Source organism: Sebastes umbrosus, chromosome 15 (assembly GCF_015220745.1).
Source record: "Sebastes umbrosus isolate fSebUmb1 chromosome 15, fSebUmb1.pri, whole genome shotgun sequence".
Taxonomy (NCBI): Eukaryota; Metazoa; Chordata; class Actinopteri; order Perciformes; family Sebastidae; genus Sebastes; species Sebastes umbrosus.
The window spans coordinates 27,944,109-27,963,965 of NC_051283.1; the positions used below are offsets into that span (position 1 = coordinate 27,944,109).

The 19,857-nt window shown below is 41.5% G+C and overlaps 2 protein-coding genes across 3 annotated transcripts in view; both read left to right on the top strand.

Annotated features, from left to right (window-relative positions):
* LOC119503753 (zinc finger and SCAN domain-containing protein 2-like) overlaps positions 1 to 19,857 on the top strand; it is a 681,462-nt gene that overhangs the window by 447,552 nt on the left and 214,053 nt on the right.
* Positions 212 to 19,857, top strand: part of LOC119503733 (semaphorin-6D-like) — a 145,356-nt gene continuing 125,710 nt past the window's right edge. The window contains exon 1 of one of the 2 annotated variants that reach the window (XM_037795668.1): positions 212 to 624. The gene's annotated coding sequence lies outside the window, so the exon portion shown is untranslated. The remainder of the gene's footprint in view (positions 625 to 19,857) is intronic. The other variant, XM_037795669.1, reaches the window with a different exon arrangement.

The window sequence follows — 19,857 nt, forward strand, 5'->3', positions numbered from 1 at the left end:
AAGTAAATTCACATTTTTAAATAACAATAATATTTTTTAGAAATAATGATATGTATTATTATTTATTAATATTTAATTGTATAAGAAAAATAAAGATTTATATGATGAAAACAAAAACAAATAATCCCTTTATTTTCTTTAATTATTTTTTAAAAATATTATTCGATAATTATCTTGATGATTTATTTATTAGTTATTAATTATTTTGCAGCACTTTAAGAGAGAAACAGTTGAATTGAATACACTGGCTTTAAATTGAAAAGGGGGTGGAGTCAGGTGGCGGCGGTCCCGCCCTCTGATTGGCTGTGGGGGTCTATTATGATAATGAGGAGGGCGTGGCCTGGAGCCGGAGCCGTTGAGCTGCTGAGCGCCGCCTCATTGTGCCGTTTGGACCCGGACTGGACGCACTGTCTCCCGGTCTCTCCCGGTCTCTCACCGGCTCCACGGCTCTCTCTCTCGCGGTGGATTTATAACGGAAGGTGCTCGCTGTCCGGAGGAGGATTTCCCCGCCGGTTCGGTCCCGTTTTCGTGTGGAACTAAGCGGACCCGTTGTGGATTAATGTGGCGGAGTGTTCGAGCTGCTCGAGCTGCTGGAGGCTCTGGTGGAGCCGCGCGCACAGAGAGGTGAGTTCCATCTCCTGCAGGAAACCCCTGTGTGTGTGTGTGTGTGTGTGTGTGTGTGTGTGTGTGCGTGCGTGCGCGTGCGTGTGTTTGTGGTCTGTTTCTGGAGCGCGTGCGTGTTTGACAGCTTTTGATTGATGGCTGTCAATCACCCGGTCATCAGCACGCGCAGCAGTGTGTGTGTGTGTGTGTGTGTGTGTGTGTGTGTGTGTGTGTGTGAGCAGCTTCATTAACTCCAGTCACCTTCCTCTCGTCATCCTCTCTGCTGCAGCCGGATGCTTCAACTTGAGTCTCTGCTGACGGACTGATGGGGGGTCTGCAGGACTGATCTGAGTTTGCAGGATTCATTGGGGTCTGCAGGACTTGTCAGGGTCTGCAGGACTGATCGGTGTGTGCAGGATTGGTTTGGGTCTGCAGGACTCATGGGGATCTGCATGAATGATGGGGGTCTGCAGGACCCTTCTGTGTCTGCAGGACTCATCGGGGGTCTGCATGGACAGTGGGGGTCTGCATGGACTCATCAGTGTGTGCAGGACTTGTCGGGGTATGCAGGACTGATGGGGGTCTGCTGTACTGATGGGGGTCTGCAGGACTGATCTGAGTTTGCAGTACTCATTGGGGTCTGCAGGATTCATAGCTGTCTGTATGAAAGATTGGGGTCTGCATGACTCATCGGGGTCTGCATGAATGATGGGGGTCTGCAGGACTCATCAGTGTGTGCAGGACTTGTCGGGGTCTGCAGGACTGATTGGAGTCTGCAGGACTCATGGGGATCTGCAGGACTCTTCTGTGTCTGCAGAACTCATAGGGGTCTGCATGAATGATGGGGGTCTGCAGGACTGCTGCTCTTCATGTTTTTATGTGGAATTAAAACATTCTGGTCTTTCCTTGTTGGGATAAATGTTGATATTTTATGGATTGATTAAGAGGGTCCAGATTCTGATCCTGATCCTGATCCAGGTCTTGTGTGCAGTCTGTGGTCTGATCCAGTATTCCTCTTTCCAGTAACACAGTGGAGACGTTGTGACGGCTGCTTTGTTCGTTATCCGGTCATTTTGTTGATATTTCTGATCGTTTAATTCATATTTTTTTTGTCCAAAACCAAAAATATATTCAGTTTACGCTCACATGTGACAAAAAAACAGAACCAGGACTGATCCTGATCCTGATCCAGTATTTCACTCAGAACAATGAGAGGCTCCAGTTTCATTCAGTCAATATATAATGATCCATCAGATGAAATCCTGGATCGGGTTTGATCCTGATTCTGATGATTCCTGATGTCTTATCAATGAGGGACGGTTAGTTAATCAAGCTGTAACTCAACAGTAAATCATCCAGCAGCAGTTGGATAATAATAATAATAAGTATTAAAGGGGCGACTACAAAATATGAATACAAAAACAATAAAAGTAATTAAAAAAAACAAACAGACAATAAAAATAAGTTGAAACCTAAATAAGCAAATATAAAAGCATCAGAATCAGGAATTAAAAGCAGCTCTTTAAAACAGTGTTTTGATACGTGATTGGTTGTTTCTGTTGATGATGAATTTGGGTGTTTTTGATTAGATGACGTCAGTTGTTTTGTGGTTTTATGGGTTAATTTTAAAGATATATAATCTTCAGTTATTTCCCCGCTGATAAGCTGCATTATGATGGTAAACTGGTTCTTAGTAGAGTCCACACGTTACAGTCATACTTCGGCGTTCAGTTCAGTTTTGGTCACTACCACGGTTAAAACCGTCACCAAAGAACGTATAGCGATAAGAAGTGAAAGTCAATTGTTCGTTCCATTGCAACATCACCCTGCCGCCATTTTGGACTGAAAGCAACTACCGGATGCCAGTAAAACGTCCGCCTACAAAGAGCCGTACAAAAGTAAAACTAAATTATTTCTATTCTATTGTCAGATTTTAGTTTTCAGTCCAAAATGGCGGCAATGGCTGTTGTAAAAAAAAACCCCACCAGAGTTTCATCTCTTTGCTTCTGTACTCTTTGCCTTCATGATGCCAGACCGCGAAGCCTTTGGGGCTTTCGTGGAACGCCGTTGCACGTGTCGACGCATCGTTCGCCATGAAGCAGGAAGTTTTTCAGGTGTTAGGGTTGCTTAGAAACAAACAAAACTTGGCGCACTCATTACAAGTTCTAAAATGTGATAACGGATCTTGTGCTTTTCCAGCGATCCCCCCCTAGAATATTTCAACAAAGCAGCTCTCATGGTATGTTTTGCCTAGATATATGAAACTTGGTAGGTGCATGTATCATATGTAGACTTAAAAAAAAGTCTCTTGGGGCCATGCTCTAAACCCAACAGGAAGACGGCCATTTCGAATTTATTTTTTTGTGTATTTTTTTACCATTTCCAGTCTCTGTACTTTAACAAACTGCTCCTACAGATTTAACCTGATCGGCTTTATATTTGGTCAGTACAATCTGTATACCTTTGTGATGAAAAGTTGATAAAAGTTTGAGCTTTCATAAAACGGCGTTCTGCCGCTGCGGAGAATTTACGTGATTCACCAGTATACAACAAACTGTTGTAACTCAACTGTACTTGGTCAAATCTGCCCCAAACTTGACCTACTTCATAGCAGTCCAGTCCTGAGGACATCCCGATGGCAATATATCAGCAAGTACGCCTTTAACGTTTTTAAAGTTAAAGTTTTTTTTACAGTTTAAACAAGTTGAAGGTTTACATTTTTTAATTTTTTTTTAAGTAATGTGACAAACATCATTTGCTTTTCATGAAATTTACATTGTTTGATCTATACCTGATATACAGCGACATAATGCATGTTTAGTGTGTGTTCTCTAGCGCCACCTGGTGGACACAGGAAGTGGTACACAATTTGTAATAGCTCACATCCTGCGGCATGCATTACACGCAGGAAATAACGTGTAACTTGTGCGTGCAGGGTCCACCGGTCGCTGAAATGTAGGGCTGCGTCGACCGGGCGTCCCGCCAGCAGTACCCCAGACGTGCTTGAAGGTGCGAGGGGCCCGTTCATCGCTGCTTGTAGCTTTAATTGGTTCTGAAGTACACGTCGTGTTTCTGGAACCTGAATAAACCCTGTGGATCATAATTTAGTTTAAACACAACGACCCCATAAAAAACTGGGTGAAAAACAGACTGTGTTAGTCCTAGATGATTAGTTCATGTGCTGGAGGCGTCGGTTGTTTGATATGAAAAGTGCAGGATGTATGGATTATGAATCTAACTATATGACTAAATCATCTAAAGTATTGATCCTTTAAACGTCTTCAGTTTTACTCTGTAAATCCTGGAGCTGAAATCTGACCCTGATCAGAGGGTCTGATTAGACCCTGATTGTTGATTTAAGATTAAACGAGCTCAGTTGTCCTTAAGTGTCTCTTATTGGCGTCTCGTTAATGAGGTTTGAACAGTTAATTGAGGACGGAGCAGAGCGAGTGCCGAGTGTGAAGGTCGTCGTCCTGCTGCTGGATCTGGAAAACGCCGCCGTCACTTCAGGAAGGACGGCGTTCCGCCTATTAACCGCCAATTATGAAGCAGGATATTGAATTATTAATGTCAACAGTGAAGCTGCAGGAAGAAAACAGAATATGTGAGCTGACAGGATGTTAGCGGAGGTTAAACCGGCGTTTTCAAACACGTAAACTAGACTTTACAGTGTGTATGATCGGTTTTTAAAGCCGCACATAAACGTTTACGAGCTGATGACTTCCAGCTGATGGAGAGTTTATACGAGGTTAAAACATAAAAGTAGAATATAAAGAAATCTGCCGGAGTCGTAATAAAATGCCCCGATGCACCTAAACGCAGCACAGTTCATGTTCAGCTGATATAATAAAAACACATAAAGAGCTGCAGCTATCTCCATTAAAGATGCATTTATCAAATCATTTAGTTTATAAACTGACAGAAAGTTGTGAATTAAATCAGAGGAGCTTTTGACTTAAACCATTATATGATTACCAGCTTTTAAACCATCACTGTTCAGAGGTGACTTTGGCTTTAGGTTACCTTTTTGTGTTTTTATACTTTAACTCCACTGCAAATATTCATATTTTAATAATTTAAGAAGTACAAGAAGTAATATTTAAACTCTATATGGACACTCCAACAACAAACCATGACTTTCCTGTTTCAGTCAACAACTTGTTTGCTCTGTTATTTTAACAATCAGAGTCTGAAATTAACTGTTTTCTCTTCAGCAGGTAGGTGTTTTTTTTTTTTCTGTTACTTTTGAAATCTCTGCGCTAAATGAAGCGATAACATTTTAGATCTGATGTCATTCAATGTTCGATATATTTTACATAATAAATATTATAAAGTTAAATTCAGTGTTTGAATTACACCGTAGCTTAGGGAGGCTACTGTACACAGTACTGTACTGTACTTTGTTAGTGTCATCTATAGTGGTTATTGGCACAAAAACACACAATTCAAATGTTTATGATTATTTAAATATTTGCTTCGATTAAAAAAATCTTGTCATTAGTAGTTTTAATGATGTTTTACAACTACAATAACTCGATTTATTCAAGTTTCTCGCCAAAAACTACATTTTACAAGATTGCATTTGAACACATCATGATAACGTTGTGATTTACCTTCGCCCTATAGTCATTTTTACTGAGCAGAGGTTGAACGCACCATAATGTAACTCAATGGAAACTCTGTTAATGTTAGTAGCTCCGTTATTTAACCTGTGGACTGTGCTGCTCACAGCCAACGTTACTAACTCTCATCCTGCTGATTTAAACACAGATTTGTTGTTCACACTGAAGAATTATCAGGTAAAAATAGGGTGCATCCCCTCAGGTTTAGTAGCACCACACTGTTGAGCATTTTTTTTCGCTTTGCCGTGGCTCCGGTCCCAAACAAACTGAAACATGATACGGCGTGCATGCGTAACTGTTGGAAAGCATCGATAAGAGGAATCAAAAGTCACAGAGGCCAAGAAAACAACAAGGAACCGGTTCTCTTTTCCCATCTCTAGCATTTTCCCTGTCTGCCAAAGTGGCGGATGGTAGGGATGCACCGATACCACTTTTTTTCAGACTGAGTACAAATACTTACATTTGGGTACTCGCCGATACCGAGTACCGATAAGAGTACTTCTCTGTGCCAAAAGATCTTCGTTAACAGCCAGCTGGAGGGTGTGAGCGACACACAGCAGGCTGGAGAGTCTCACATACGAGGCGGAGCGCTGCGACCGGCTGCGGGGCCGTGGCCAAAGTGTCACCGGGGCGGACTGTCCTTAGTGTGCCCAAACTGCGTCGTGCCCCCAGGGCGGGACTTGGCCCACGTAAAAGGCGCCAGGGGTCTGTAGAGATGTCTGCGACCCACCCGACCCGTCTTGAAACACGGACCAAGGGAAGGTGGAGCTTCAGGTGAACCTCAGGTTTAGGTTAGTGGTCGGGATCAGAGTTAAAGATGGCTTCAGGTTAACGGAGGAAGAAACAGATTTTCAACAGAAACATACAGAGAGTTTATTTTTCTGTTGTTTCGTCCAGCTCACAGATTCAACGTCAGTCAGCTGCAGCTGGATTGTGTTGCTGGTTACAGTCGTCTTTAGAGCAGCTTGTTACTGTAAAACACTGTTAATCACATGAGTTATAATTCAGCTCTAAAACTGAAACAAAGAGGCTGAAAGCAGAAGAGTGGAGGCTGGTTTAATAAACATGGAGTCACATATGGAGCTCAGCTGTCCACACACTTTACTCCATTTACTGTATATCTGCAGGGTATAAATGTTATATATATATATATATATGGAAGAACTCCCATGTCGTGTGCAGATTATGGTCCATCTGTCGGACGTGTTTCTGTCTATAATACATTGTTTTTCTGTATGATCCTGACATGGAGGTCAGAGGTCACACGTCTCTTTGTTACAGAATGTAAACCAGGATTAACACCCCCCAGCCCCCCCTTCTAGTCTAGACTGCGTCCTATTGTTCTCCGTCTGAAAGTGTTTCCATCTGAAACGTCTCTTTGTGATGTTTCTAACCTGAACGATTCACCTGCCTCTCAAAGAGCAGTCAGTCAGCAGCCATCCGCTCACCACCCCCGCCGCTGCCGCAGCCACCCGTCCATTGTGTGTGTGTTAACCTCGGGGTGCGTTTGGACACAATAACTTGCGGGTCCCCGGTGGGCGGGCGGCGGGGCGGTGCTGAGGAGGAGGAGGAGGAAGCGGAGAGAATAATGTTATTCCAGCGCAGGAAGATTAGCGGCATCGCCGTGAAAGCCTCCAAACCGCCGCGTGTCATCAGCCATTATGTTCTCGCAAAGAGGAGCTGCGGGACTCGCCTTTTGTTCTAATCCGCTCTGAGGATGTGTGTATGTGTGTGTGTGTGTGTGTGCGTGCGTGTGTGTGTGTGTGTGTGTGTGTCAAATAATAATCCAATGTTGGAGGATGCTTCCTTTTGTCTTGTTTCCTAGCAGGAAGGTAATTTAGAGGAAGTGAGGAAAGGAAGGGAAGGAAAGGAAAGAAAGTAAAGGAGAAACAAGTGAACTTGTGTATCTATTAAATATGATCCATATTCACTGGAACACAGCAGTTTGTGAAATAGTCACAACATTTAATGTATTGATTTGTGTTTCACATTTTTTTTTCGTAATGGTCAGAATGAAGTCAATTCATATGTAATCCACATAATTATGAACCAGGAAGTATAAAGAGCGACAAACGCCGTGTAGAGACGAGGTTGGGGTGGATGGGTGGGTCTAAAAACACCAGACTTTCACCAGGAGACCGCTGTTGGTGCCCCGTGTGAGGCCAGGTGTCAACGTTGATTTATTTTGTCACGTAACTTCCGTACTTCAGTTACGCCACTTCTGGAGTTGTTTTAACCCAAACCACCGTTTTTTCCTAAACCTAACTAAGTAGCTTTATTTTGAAAAGACTAAAGTGGAAATTGACATGTGCGTCACGTGTCGTTGAAAGTCGTGCTGAGCGTCACTGACAAAAAGGGAAATTTGTGTCCATGTAAACGAATCGTATAGATTAAATTTCATGACTATTTCACAAACTGCCGTGAGACTGAGTCGTCTGAAATGAGTCGTCGGTTCTCTGAGTTGAAAACTAAATAATCTTTTAGTGTCTCTGGTTGCAGCGTCTCTGAGGATTTTTTAGCTTTTCTCTGTTTTATGTGACAATCTTTTCCTAAACCTAAATAAGTAGTTTCCTGTGAAGTTGAATACCGGTCTCTTGGTGAAGGTCTGGTGTTTTTTGACCCAACCGTCCACCCCGACCTCCTCCCTACGCCGCGTTCGCTGCCCTTTATTACTTCCTGGTTCATCGGCTGTCCTCGGCGTTCCCCACACACAACAGGATATCCCATCGTAAATATTGAACATGTTTAATATTTGAAATCGGTGTGGCCAGAATGGACTTCGGAGCCGATCTGGGAATGTAAAAAACACTCTGAACATACCTCACACCACAGGAACATCTGGAAAGATTATCTGTAGAACCATCAAACTTGGGATGCACCGATAGCCGATACCAGTATCGGGTATCGGGTCTGATACTGTGCTCATGTACTCGTACTCGCAAAACGGCTCCGATACAACGGCACCGATATCACTTTACGGCAGCGTGACGTTAACCTCTCGTAACTATCTTTTGGGTCCTATCGCACGCGCTCACACTCCACCCCCCCGACAGTGCGGGCGAGACGGGCCAATGGTGCGCCTGAACCCGCGGGGTTCGTCCCTCACTTTCATTTCACCAGGGGGTTTTGCTTGCACCCTCTGACTCGCGCTTGCGTTAGACTCCTTGGTCCGTGTTTCAAGACGGGTGGGGTGGGTTGCAGACATCGCTACAGACCCCTAGCGCCTTTTACGTGGGCCGAGCCCCGCCCTGGGGGCACGAGGCGGTTGGGGCGCACTAAGGACAGTCCGCCCCGGTAACACTTTGGCCACGGCCCTGGGGAGAACCTTCGCCCCGAGCCTTTCCAAGCCGACCTCGAACCGGTCGTTATGAGACAAAGTGTTAATCTTAGTTTAAGTTGCATTTGGATCTGATGAAGAGTCTCAGGTATGTTAGTTAGGGTTCAGTAGTGAAGTGTGGTTCACTGTTTGAGCCGTACATGTTGATAGAAACGGCGCCATGAGAGGAGACAAGTTTGCCAACAGTCACAGCTTTTATTTCCCCTCGCTGTTTAAACCTCCGACCGCTCTCATCATCTTCAGCTGAATTTAAGAACATTTCTGTCCTCCATCTCTTCCCTCGTTCTCTCTCAGTCCTCCTTCGGCTTCATTAATACAGAGCAGTTTCATCACACACACACACACACACACGCACACGCACACGCACACGCACTAGTGAGGTCATGTGGTGTGTGTGTGATGTTGTTGTAGCGCTCAGCGATACCAAACGAGGGAATGAAGAAGACAGGAAGTTCTCAGACCTTTTAATCTGCTCCCGCCCCTCGCTGCTTCCTGTCCGTCTCTGAGGCTGCAGGGCGCCGCGGCGGCGGTGTGATGATGAATCAAACGTACCTGGCGGGGAGGAGGAGGAGCAGGAGGGAGCGCCTGACTTTCCTTTTTACTTCTTCTCCCTTTCTCCTGCTCTTCATCTCTTTCTTTTCTTCTTCTTCACACTTTTTTGGCAAAATGCGATGTAACCGTGACGCAACACGATGAAAACCAGCGGCTGCACGCCGCGTCTGAAGAGGATGTGAGTCATGTTGAAAAAAATCTAAAGTAGAATTTAGAGTTTCATCCCAAAAGAAACGTGCAGAAAGAGTCCTGGAAGTGGGACTGAGCTGAAGTTTACTGATTTCAACTACTTTACCTCAGGATGGAAAATCAATCTGACTCAAGGTCCTCTTACATGTTTGTGTTTGAGCTTTCGATATTTGATATTACTTGCAATAAATAAGCAGATATTAAAGTGTCCTCAGTTCTGCTGTTTTCAGTATTCTACTAAAATACAACAAACTGTTGAATTAAAGGAAATAGTCTCGAACATTGTTTTACTGAACATTGAACTGAACACAAAAGACACAAAAAAGAATGATAGTTGCTTTTTATAGTTTACTTTTTTCATTGATGCTCTCTTTCAACTAAAAAGCTAAGTGCAATATCGTAGTCTTTCGCGATGTTGATATTGCGATGTTGATAAAAAAACTATATATTGTGCAGCCCTAACCTCTAGTAGTGAAAGTTAACCCAACATAGAAGATTAATAACAAGCTTCATCATCCGTCCAGCTGAACAGATGCTGCTTTAACAGAGGAACACACTAACAGGAGCTAACAGGAGCTAACCAGGAAGTCAGACTCCAGGTTCAACCTGTTAGCTTTCATCCTGTGGAGGTTCACCAGGTGCTCAACACCCTCTTCCTCTCACTATTTATTCATCTCTTCATCACGATGGGAGCTGCTGCTGAGCTGCTTTCTGATTATTTATGGTGGCCTCAGGTTATCACACTGTGTGTTTGTAGCATCTGAATCATGCATGAATGCTAAACAAGCGCTGCATAATACATTAAACACTCACATGCATATTTTACATTAGAGCAACAGTCGGACATGTTGGGAGATCGTCTCCAGAGTGGCATGTTCACGTGGAGATCAGTGTCTTCAGTTTACTGGTGGAGCTGCTGCCGGCTGACGGGAAGAAGGAGGATCATAATAAAGTTAATGTGAGACGTCTCCTGATGACCGGTCCGTCACATCTGCTCCGTGTCTCAACAAACACACATCAGCTGCCTCAAAATCACACTGAGTTTTGTTTTTCACTTTATTATTACGGCTGTCAAAGTTAACGTGATAATAACGCGTCAACGCAAATTTGTTTCTACGCTATTAATTTCTTTAACGCATTAATGCAACTTAGGATTTTTAGGTTGTAGTGGGCTCATTTTAAAGCTATAGTGAAAATACTGGTATCATATGAAACTAGAAAAAAACATGAATCCATTGGTACCATCCATGTCATACTAGCTTGTCATAAAGGAGGCTAAATAACGCTCCAAACTTGCACTACATTTTGGCGGGAAAAAACTGTCATGGCCATTTCAAAGGGGTCCCTTGACCTTTGACCTCAAGGTATGTGAATGTGAGGGTTTTTGTCCAAAAATCAAAAACGTCCAAAAAAGTCAGAAAAAAAGTTTAAAGAAATCCAAAAAATATTGGAAAAAAAGTCTGAAAATGTCTGAAAATTGTCTGAGAAAGTCCCAAAAATATCTGTAAAATGTCTGAAAAAAGTCTGAAAAAGTCCAAATATTGTCCCAAAAATGTCCGAAAAAAACTCTAAAAAATTACTGAAAATGTCCGTAAAATTTTTCGAAAAATGTCAACATTTTTTTTTTTTAAAAAGACTGAAAAAAGTAAAAAAAAGTCTGAAAATTGTCGAAAAAAGTCTGAAAAAAGTTTGAAAAAAAGTTTAAAAAAAATCTGAAAAAGTCTGAAATAAAGTCTAAAAAATGTCTGAAAATCTTTCGAAAAATGTCCAAAAGAAAGGCAGATACTGGTATCATGGCCATTTTCAAAGGGGGCCCTTGACCTCTGACCTCCAGATATGTGAATGTAAATGGGTTCTATGGGTACCCACGAGTCTCCCCTTTACAGACATGCCCACTTTATGATAATCACATGCAGTTTGGGGACAAGTCATAGTCAAGTCAGCACACTGACACACTGACAGCTGTTGTTGCCTGTTGGGCTGCAGTTTGCCATGTTATGATTTGAGCATATTGTTTTATGCTAAATGCAGTACCTGTGAGGGTTTCTGGACAATATCTGTCATTGTTTTGTGTTGTTAATTGATTTCCAATAATAAATATATACATACATTTGCATAAAGCATCGTATTTGCACACTCCCATGTTGATAAGAGTATTAAATATTTGACAAAATCTCCCTTTAAGGTACAATTTGAACAGATAAAAAATGTGCCATTAATTTGCAATTAATCGCGATTAACTATTTAACTGATTGACAGACCTAATAATAACCAATAAATCAAAACTGATAAACCAGTGAGGACGGTTTGACGAGTTGTAATAAACTTTGGAAACACAACAACGGGAAGAGAACGACAGAATCAAACACCTGAATGAAGGAAACGGAGGAGAGGATTTTAGTGATGGTGTGTTTGTGTGTTAACGGGTTAATTGTCGACTCATCCTCTTCTGTCTCTCTCAGCTGGTGTTGAGTGAGACACCTTCCAACATGGCCGCCTGCCAGACACACACACACACACACACACACACACACACACACGGAGCTCATCTCTTCACTGATGCAGATAAACTCTGTTGACGTGTCGCTCAGTGAAATTTCTCTGACATCAGACTTAAACACATATTACTCTAGATTCTACTTTAAATGAAGGTCCAGAGGCCGGTTCCAAGCCGGGATGTTGCAGGTATACGGCGTTGTGCTGCAACCACACGCAGGGTTACCGCCAGTATTGCGAGCAAGCAGTACCCCTGATTCTCAAGACTTGGGAGAACATTTTTCAAAAGCCCAAAACCTTGTTCCTTATTGTTCTCTGTGTGGGTTCAATACAATTTCCGTTTTGTTTTTTTCTCTTGTCTTTATGGTCATTTTAATGATTTATACATTCATGTGACATCACTGCAGCCTACATAATCTGATAGCCCAGTTTGTCCTGAAAAAAACAACAATGCGTATGTCATGATTGTGCATTATAGTGTTGAGATTCTAGAGTACATTTTACAAAAGGAGACCAGGCGGACCAAAGAGAGCAAAACATGTCTTAGAGTCTTAATATTACTGAGTGTCAGTGTGCGGTAGAGATAGAGAGAGAGATGTGATGATGGTGAGCATGAAGTCATATCGCTGTGAAGTGAACGCAGCAGTGCAGTCTGTGTACAGTTTATCTGTCGTTGCTACAACTCCTCAAGACCCGAGCCAAGCTCCTGTGTCCGGCCACCAGCTGATTAAAGTGAAGGAGGTTATAGCCCCGAAGCTAGCGACAAGTTTAGGTGGACTGACCTTTAAGGTGGACCAGCTATTCTCATTTTAGAGACAAGTTGCTCCTCCGAAATCCCCCCTAAAAGAGAAAAAATAAGGACACTTGGCCGGCGGCCCCGAACAACTTTTCTGGTAGAAACTCTGCACTCAGCTACAAAGACACTCACACAGTCTCATTTTTCTTCTGGCTTAATGCCCGCGCGCACACACACACACACACACACACACACACACACACACACACACCTTCTGCCAGGTGACCTCTGTGAAGCTTCTCTTCCTGCTCTATTGATCAGCTGCTGGCAGTAACACAACACACACACACACACCTGTAGGGGGGGAGGTGACTCAAACGGCTGCCTGCTGAGAAAGAATCAATATTTTGGTAAAGAAAGCTGTTTTTCTGACATCATGTGAATCTGTGAGTTGTAGAGACACATAAATACATAAAATAATAAATAAATAATAAATATTTGTCAAATACTAACTAAAGATCATTAAAAGCATATTTGAACTTGACGGAATGAGAGAGAAAGAGAGAATAGAAGGAGTAACTGCACGTGTCCACAGGATCCGTCCTTTCCACACTCTCCATTCATTGTCTCAGCCGTGCAATGCATTCTGGTAGCGTTGCGTTGCGTTTTGAGAGACGGGGCGTCGCGCTGGCCGCTCCTCATTTGCATAAAGTCGAGGTCTTAGGCTACTTTATAGAAATCAGGGGCGTCCAGCGTGACTCGTCGCCTCTGGAAACTCCAGAGAAACTTTTAAATTAGTTTGAGTCTCTTTGTAGTTTCTTTGTGATCTTTTTTGTCGCTTTGTAGTTGTTTTACGTCTCTTTGTAGTTGCTTTGCATTTTTTTCTATTTGCTTTGTGTTTCTTTGTGGTCAGTTTTAATGTTTCTTTGTGGTCATTTTGCGTCTCTTTGTAGTCGTTTTGTGTCTCTTTAGTAGTTGTTTTGTGTCTCTTTGTAGTTGTTTTGAGTCTTTGTAGTCATCTTGTGTCTATTTGTAGTCTTTTAGGTCTCTTTGTAGTTGCAGTTTCAGTGTATTTCTAGTCATCATGGGTCTCTTTGTGGTAATTTTGTGTCTCTTCCTGGTTGATTTTTCTCCTGTAGTAACGTTTTGCAAGTTAACTAACCGTCGTCGATTTAAATAAAGTCAGATTTAACAACTGCATGGCTGATTTCTTCAGAAAATGTTTTAAAAAACACAGTTCAGTAAACTATTTTTTATAATATACAAGAAAGAAGTTTCCAAACGAGCCGCCATGTTGGTTCCAGTTTGAAAGCGTTCGTCCAATCAGGTGCCTGGTTCCTAGTGTCAGCCCATCGAGCGTCCAGTGCTGCGAAGCGAGGCGATCCCTGTGGACATGAACCACGAGAGACCTGTCCACTGATTCTTGATGATGTGCGACATGATACCTGCAACACACTGTTGCCGTAGTGATGCACATTTACTCTCCTGGGAAGCAGCACTTTAATGTGTTTTTTATTTAACCTTTATGTAGCAGGATATTCCCACTGAGGTCTTAAACCTCTTCTTCGGAGGGAGTCCTGGCCGAGACGGCGGCGTAAACAGTTTGGACGGTCCACAGTGTCGGACTGTGAGATCTCCTGGATTAGAGGAGGCAGGTCTGCAGTGTGTGTTTGTTTGTGTTGTTTTCTGTCTCCTGCTTCATCCTGATGTTCTGGATTGGAGAGGAGACACAAACAGAGACATCGAGGCAGCTACGAAGATGCTATCTTGTTTCCAAAATAAGAGATTGCCCATCTCTAGCTGTATAATCCTGGACCAGACGGCAGGAATTTGATAAAAAGCTTTTACTCTGAAGCTTAAACATGAAACCAAGTAAACATCAGTCTGAGAACATCGCAGGCCAGTCAGGACACATCTCCTCCTCCTCTTCCTCCTCCTCCTCTTCCTCCTCCTCCTCCTCACATGTCAGATACAAACTACTTACTGCTCTCCTAAAGCAGAGTAAAGTAGTAGAGTTATTAGTGCTGTTAACTGCTTCTAGTGTCAAATTAGAGTCACATGTTTGATTATGAGTCAATGGACCGCTGGGCACCGACATGCAAAAGACTCCACCACCACCTATAGGAGCAAGACAGACAGACTTTATAGTTGTTTAGCCTCTTTTTGTTGTCGCGTTGTGTCTCTTTGTAATTGCGTTGTGTCTCTTTGTAGTCGCTTTCTGTCTCTTTGTAGTTTCTTTTTGACTCTTTATAGTCGGTTTGCTTCTCTTTGTAGTCACTTTAAGTCTCTTTGTAGTTGCTTTATGTGTCTTTGTTGTTGCGTTGTGTCTTTTTGTAGTGATTTTCTGTCTCTTTGTAGTAATTTTTGTCTCTTTGTATTTGCTTTGTGTCTCTTGCAGGCACTTTAAGTCTCTTTGTAGTTGCTTTATGTGTCTTTGTTGTTGCGTTGTGTCTTTTTGCAGTCACTTTGTGTCTCTTTGTAGTTGCTTTGTGTCTCTTGCAGTCATGTTCTGTCTCTTTGTAGTTGCTTTGTGTCTCTTGCAGTCACTTTGTGTCTCTTTGTAGTTGCTTTGTGTCTCTTGCAGTAATTTTCTGTCTCTTTGTAGTTGCTTTGTGTCTTTTTGTAGTTAGTTTGAGTCTCTTTATAGTCGGTTTGCATCTCCTGGTACTTAATTTGTGTCTCTTTGTAGTCATTTTGAGAGTCTTTGTAGTCATTTTGAGTCTTTTTGTAGTCGTTTGGTGTCTTTGTAGTCATTTTGTGTCTCTTTTAAGTCTCTTCCTGGTTAGTTTGTGTCTTTGAGTGATGTTTTGCAGGTGAAGGCCGGCGGGGGGATATGATCAGTAATCCATCCATGACCGAAGCTGATTTTGAGGCGTTAATGTTTTTATATTGAATCTAAAATGGAGTAAAAATCGTCCTTGTAATCACTTTTAATGACGGTGGAAACAGAACTAAATATTCATGGAGAGCAGAACGTTCTGGCTGATTGTGGCGTTTTAAGCTGGCGAGGCTCCGTTCTGGCTGACAGGAAGCTCGACAGATGTCTTATTAACCGCCATCGATTCACAGTTTGACTGAGACAAACAACAGCAGAGAGAGTAAACTGACGTGCAGCTGTGTTTGTCTTCAACCTGCATCCAACATCTGCTTCACGAGAGAGAGAGTGAGAGTTTAGAGGTCTGATTTAACCTCTCACAGTGAGTGTTAGTTCATTAGAGGACTCACCGGTTGGTTAAACACTCTGAGATGGAGACTAAATGACAGACAGCTGCGTCCAGTGTGTGTGATGTTTATCTGCTAGATAATGACGTCATCGGTATCTAAGTGGGAGTTCAACTTGCAACCCTAACTGTTGGTAGACGGATGGCCATGTTTTTATTAATCCTATACAGTATAGGAAATGAATAAAATCTATATTTATGGGGGAACTTTTGCCCCCATTGTCTAAAAAATCTGATTATTTAAAACATTTAAGGGGCACTTTTGAAAATGTTAATTAGTGCATGAAGTTTTTTAAGCCTGCAACTAATCAATATTTTCATTATCGATTAATCTGCAGATTATTTTCTAGATTAATCGATTAATTGATTATTTGTTTGGTCTATAAAATGTCAGAAAATAGTGAAAAATGTCCGTCCCAGTTTCTCAGAGTCCAAAGTGATGTCTTTAAATATGTAAGCGTGATTAATCGCATGATTGTCCCTCGTTAATTGCGACCTTAAAGGGAGATTTGCCAAGTATTTAATACTATTATCAACATGGGAGTGGGAAAATATGCTGCTTTATGTAAATGTATGTTTATTTTTATTATTGGAACTCAATTAACAACACAAAACAATGACAGATATTGTCCAGAAACCCTCACAGGTACTGCATTTAGCATAAAACAATATGCTCCAATCATAACATGTCAAACTGCAGCCCAACAGGCAACAACAGCTGTCAGTGTGTCAGTGTGCTGACTTGACTATGACTTGCTCCAAACTGCATGTGATTATCATAAAGTGGGCATGTCTGTAAAGGGGAGACTCGTGGGTACCCATAGAACCCATTTACATTCACATATCTGGAGGTCAGAGGTCAAGGGACCCCTTTGAAAAATGGCCAGGACAGTTTTTCCTTGCCAAAATTTAGCGTAGGTTTGGAGCGTTATTTAACCTCCTTCATGACAAGCTAGTATGACATGGTTATGGATAATAATGCATTATTATCCGATAACTTTGACAGACCAACTTTAAATATCTTATTTTATCAGATATTCAGTTTAATATATAAAATAGAGAAAAGCAGGAAATCTCCATATTTGAGAGGCTGAAAACACTCTCTGACGTTTTTGTATGAAAAATTATTATAAAACAGTTGGCTTTTAATTTTTTGTTGCTCGACTAATCAATTAGTCGACTAATTGCATTGCAGCTCTACTGTTTTTAATGATTGAAGATTAAAATGCATGCACAGTAATCACCACCTTGTGCCAACATGAGTAAATAAAAATCACACTGTTGTTGTTCCAAAGAGAAGTGTTCAACCATCTGGATGTGTGAGAGAAAGCAGGAGACACTTCTAACTATTTAGCTTTATATATTAGATAAATATCATTTTTTTAGTTGTTGCTGATTTAACCCTTACTTGTATATATCCTTTTATGCACACTGGATGGAGGAATTGTCATCACCATAGCAACTGATTGACAACAGCACATAAATCGGAGGAGTTAAATTCATTCATTAAAAAAAGACAAATACAATTAAAAATCCTGATGTATGAGTAGCCTTCTCCAAACAGAGCTGATTGACACTCAGCTTATATTTTGTCTGGCACGTCTCCATCACGTTTACATTAGTTTGTGTTTAAGGACATCCGCACTAACATTTCCCTGTTTGATTCTCACATGAAAGAATGAACTCCACAAATGATTTCTCATAAATCCTCTTTAGCGTTTTGATGGAAATGTTTTTTTAGCTGAATTATTCACTCAGAAATCCGCTGAAGGAGAAGAACAAAATGATTTGCATGAAAAGTTTCTGCAGTCGATCAGAGTTTTTTTTTTTCTGACAGTTAGAGAGAAGTGTCTTCAGCTGCAGACAAGAAAATGATTTTCAAAATAAACGGCAGCAATCAGAGGAAAATTAGAGCAGCAGAGACAAGAAAATGAGGAGAGACGACAGAGGACGGAGAAATAAAAGAGACGTTTTCCTCCATCAGTCAGGCAGACAGACGGAAGCTGCTGCTCCTGGTTTTCTCTGTTATTTTCCTCCAGTTTGTCCTTTACTTCCTTTTTGTGAGGTAATTTAAAGTCTGGAAACATTTTCACGTTCACTGTCGTCTTTTGTTGACTTTGTTTGTGAAATTCATTCATCTGCGTTCTGTGTTAAACTCACCTCATCATTTACTCTTTACCCGCTTGAATATGTGCGTATCCATGGCCAAAGGAGCGGCTGTAAAACAGTGGTTAAATACATTTAACTTCCTTCATTCTTCACAATAAAAGTCCCCCATTATTTTTGCTGCTTGTTCACTTCCTCTCTGCAGCAGTAGACATGTTTTTATTAACGCTGTCAAACGTGATAATAACACGTTAACGCAAAATTGTTTTTATGCCACTAATTTCTTTAACGCATTAAGGCAACTTGTGATTTTTAGGTTGTAGCAGCTCAGTTTTAAAGCTAGAGTGAAGATACTGGTATGATATGAAACTATAAAACATAATGAATCCATTGGTACCAACCATGTCATAGTAGCTTGTCATGAAGGAGGTTAAATAACGCTCCAAACTTGCGCTAATTTCTGGCGAGGAAAAACTGGCATGTCCATTTTCAAAGGGGTCCCTTGACCTCTTACCTCAACATATGTGAATGTGTGACGGTTTTTGTCCAAAAAATGTCCAATAAAAAATCTGAAAATTGTCCAAAAAAAGGGTCCCAAAGATTTCAAAAAAACATCAGAAAAAAGTCTAAAAATGTTCTGAAAAAAGTCCTAAAATGAAGTGTGAAAATTTTCCGAAAGTCTGAAAATGTCCAAAAAATGTCCGACAAAGTATGAAAAATATTATAAAAATAAGTCAGAAAATGTCGGAAAAATATCTGAAAAATAGCAAAAAAAAACAAATTCTAAAAATGTCGCAAAAAAAGTCTGAAAAGGTCCAAAAAAGGCAGAAAAAAGGTCCAAAAAATGTTTGAAAAAAAGGTCCAAAAAGTTTCTGAAAAATATCCGTAAAGAGGCCAGAAAATGTCCAAAAGAAAGGCAGACGAAAAGTCCAGTACTGGCATCATATGAAACTAGAAAACCTAAAGAATCCATCGGTACCAACCATGTCATACTAGCTTGTCGGCAAGAACGCCAAATAACGCTCCAAAGTTAGGCCAAATTTTGGAGTGTCTAGACAGCATGTCGTCCAGTCTGCAATTACTCTGTAACCCTTTGAACGTCGACCCAGAAACCTTCAGAATAAGAGCCCTGAATCTTTAGGATTCTTGCAGAAACGACATTAAAGCATATTTATTGTCTCTGCCAGGACAGCTGGTCGACTTCCTGCTGCGAAAAACGAGGAGAAGTTCTTCCGTCTCGTCTTCCTCGCGGTGAGAGGAGGATTGTGGGAGTTTGTGTGAAAACTCACAGCCGTGGTGTGAATGTTGATACTGAAAGTTCTGACAACTTTTTTACTTCCTCTTACTGTCGATAAATAAACCAACACAGCGACGATACAAGGCTTCAGGTTTCATGTCTGATAGGATGGATTTGATTGAGCTGGTGGATTTCTCTTGTTATTGATCAGTAAATGACATCTGAAGTATGTCACAGTCTGAATGCAAACAGATGAAACTGGTGTGTTTTTGTGTGTTTGTGCCCGTTGGCTACAAATCATTCAATAGTTCTTCCTTCAGCTGTTGGTTTCACTTTGTTTCTCTGAATATCAGCCTGCAGACCTGCAGACTCGAGTTATGGATTGATTGACATTCAGTAGTTGATAACTTCTTGTACAGATATGAGCCACGTTTCCATGTTGATATGACATCTTGTAAGAGGGACATAAGAAGTGTTTAAGAGGAAAACAAAGACTAAAAAAACACGACTGGAGAAGATCAGGTTTTAACCCTCTGAGACCCACAATACACCTGTTTTAGTCTTTTTAGGGGGTCCAGGGAGTCTTTAGGGGGAGATAGCAGGTCAACAATAGATGTCACATAGAAGTGGTGTACATCATCTGAAAGCTGGGAACCTGGAGATCAATTTGAGATGCAGATCAATAGTGAAAGTGTATAACAGCGTAGAACATTATGATAGAAGTATATGATGGTCATCCTCATGCTCTTTTATGTCTC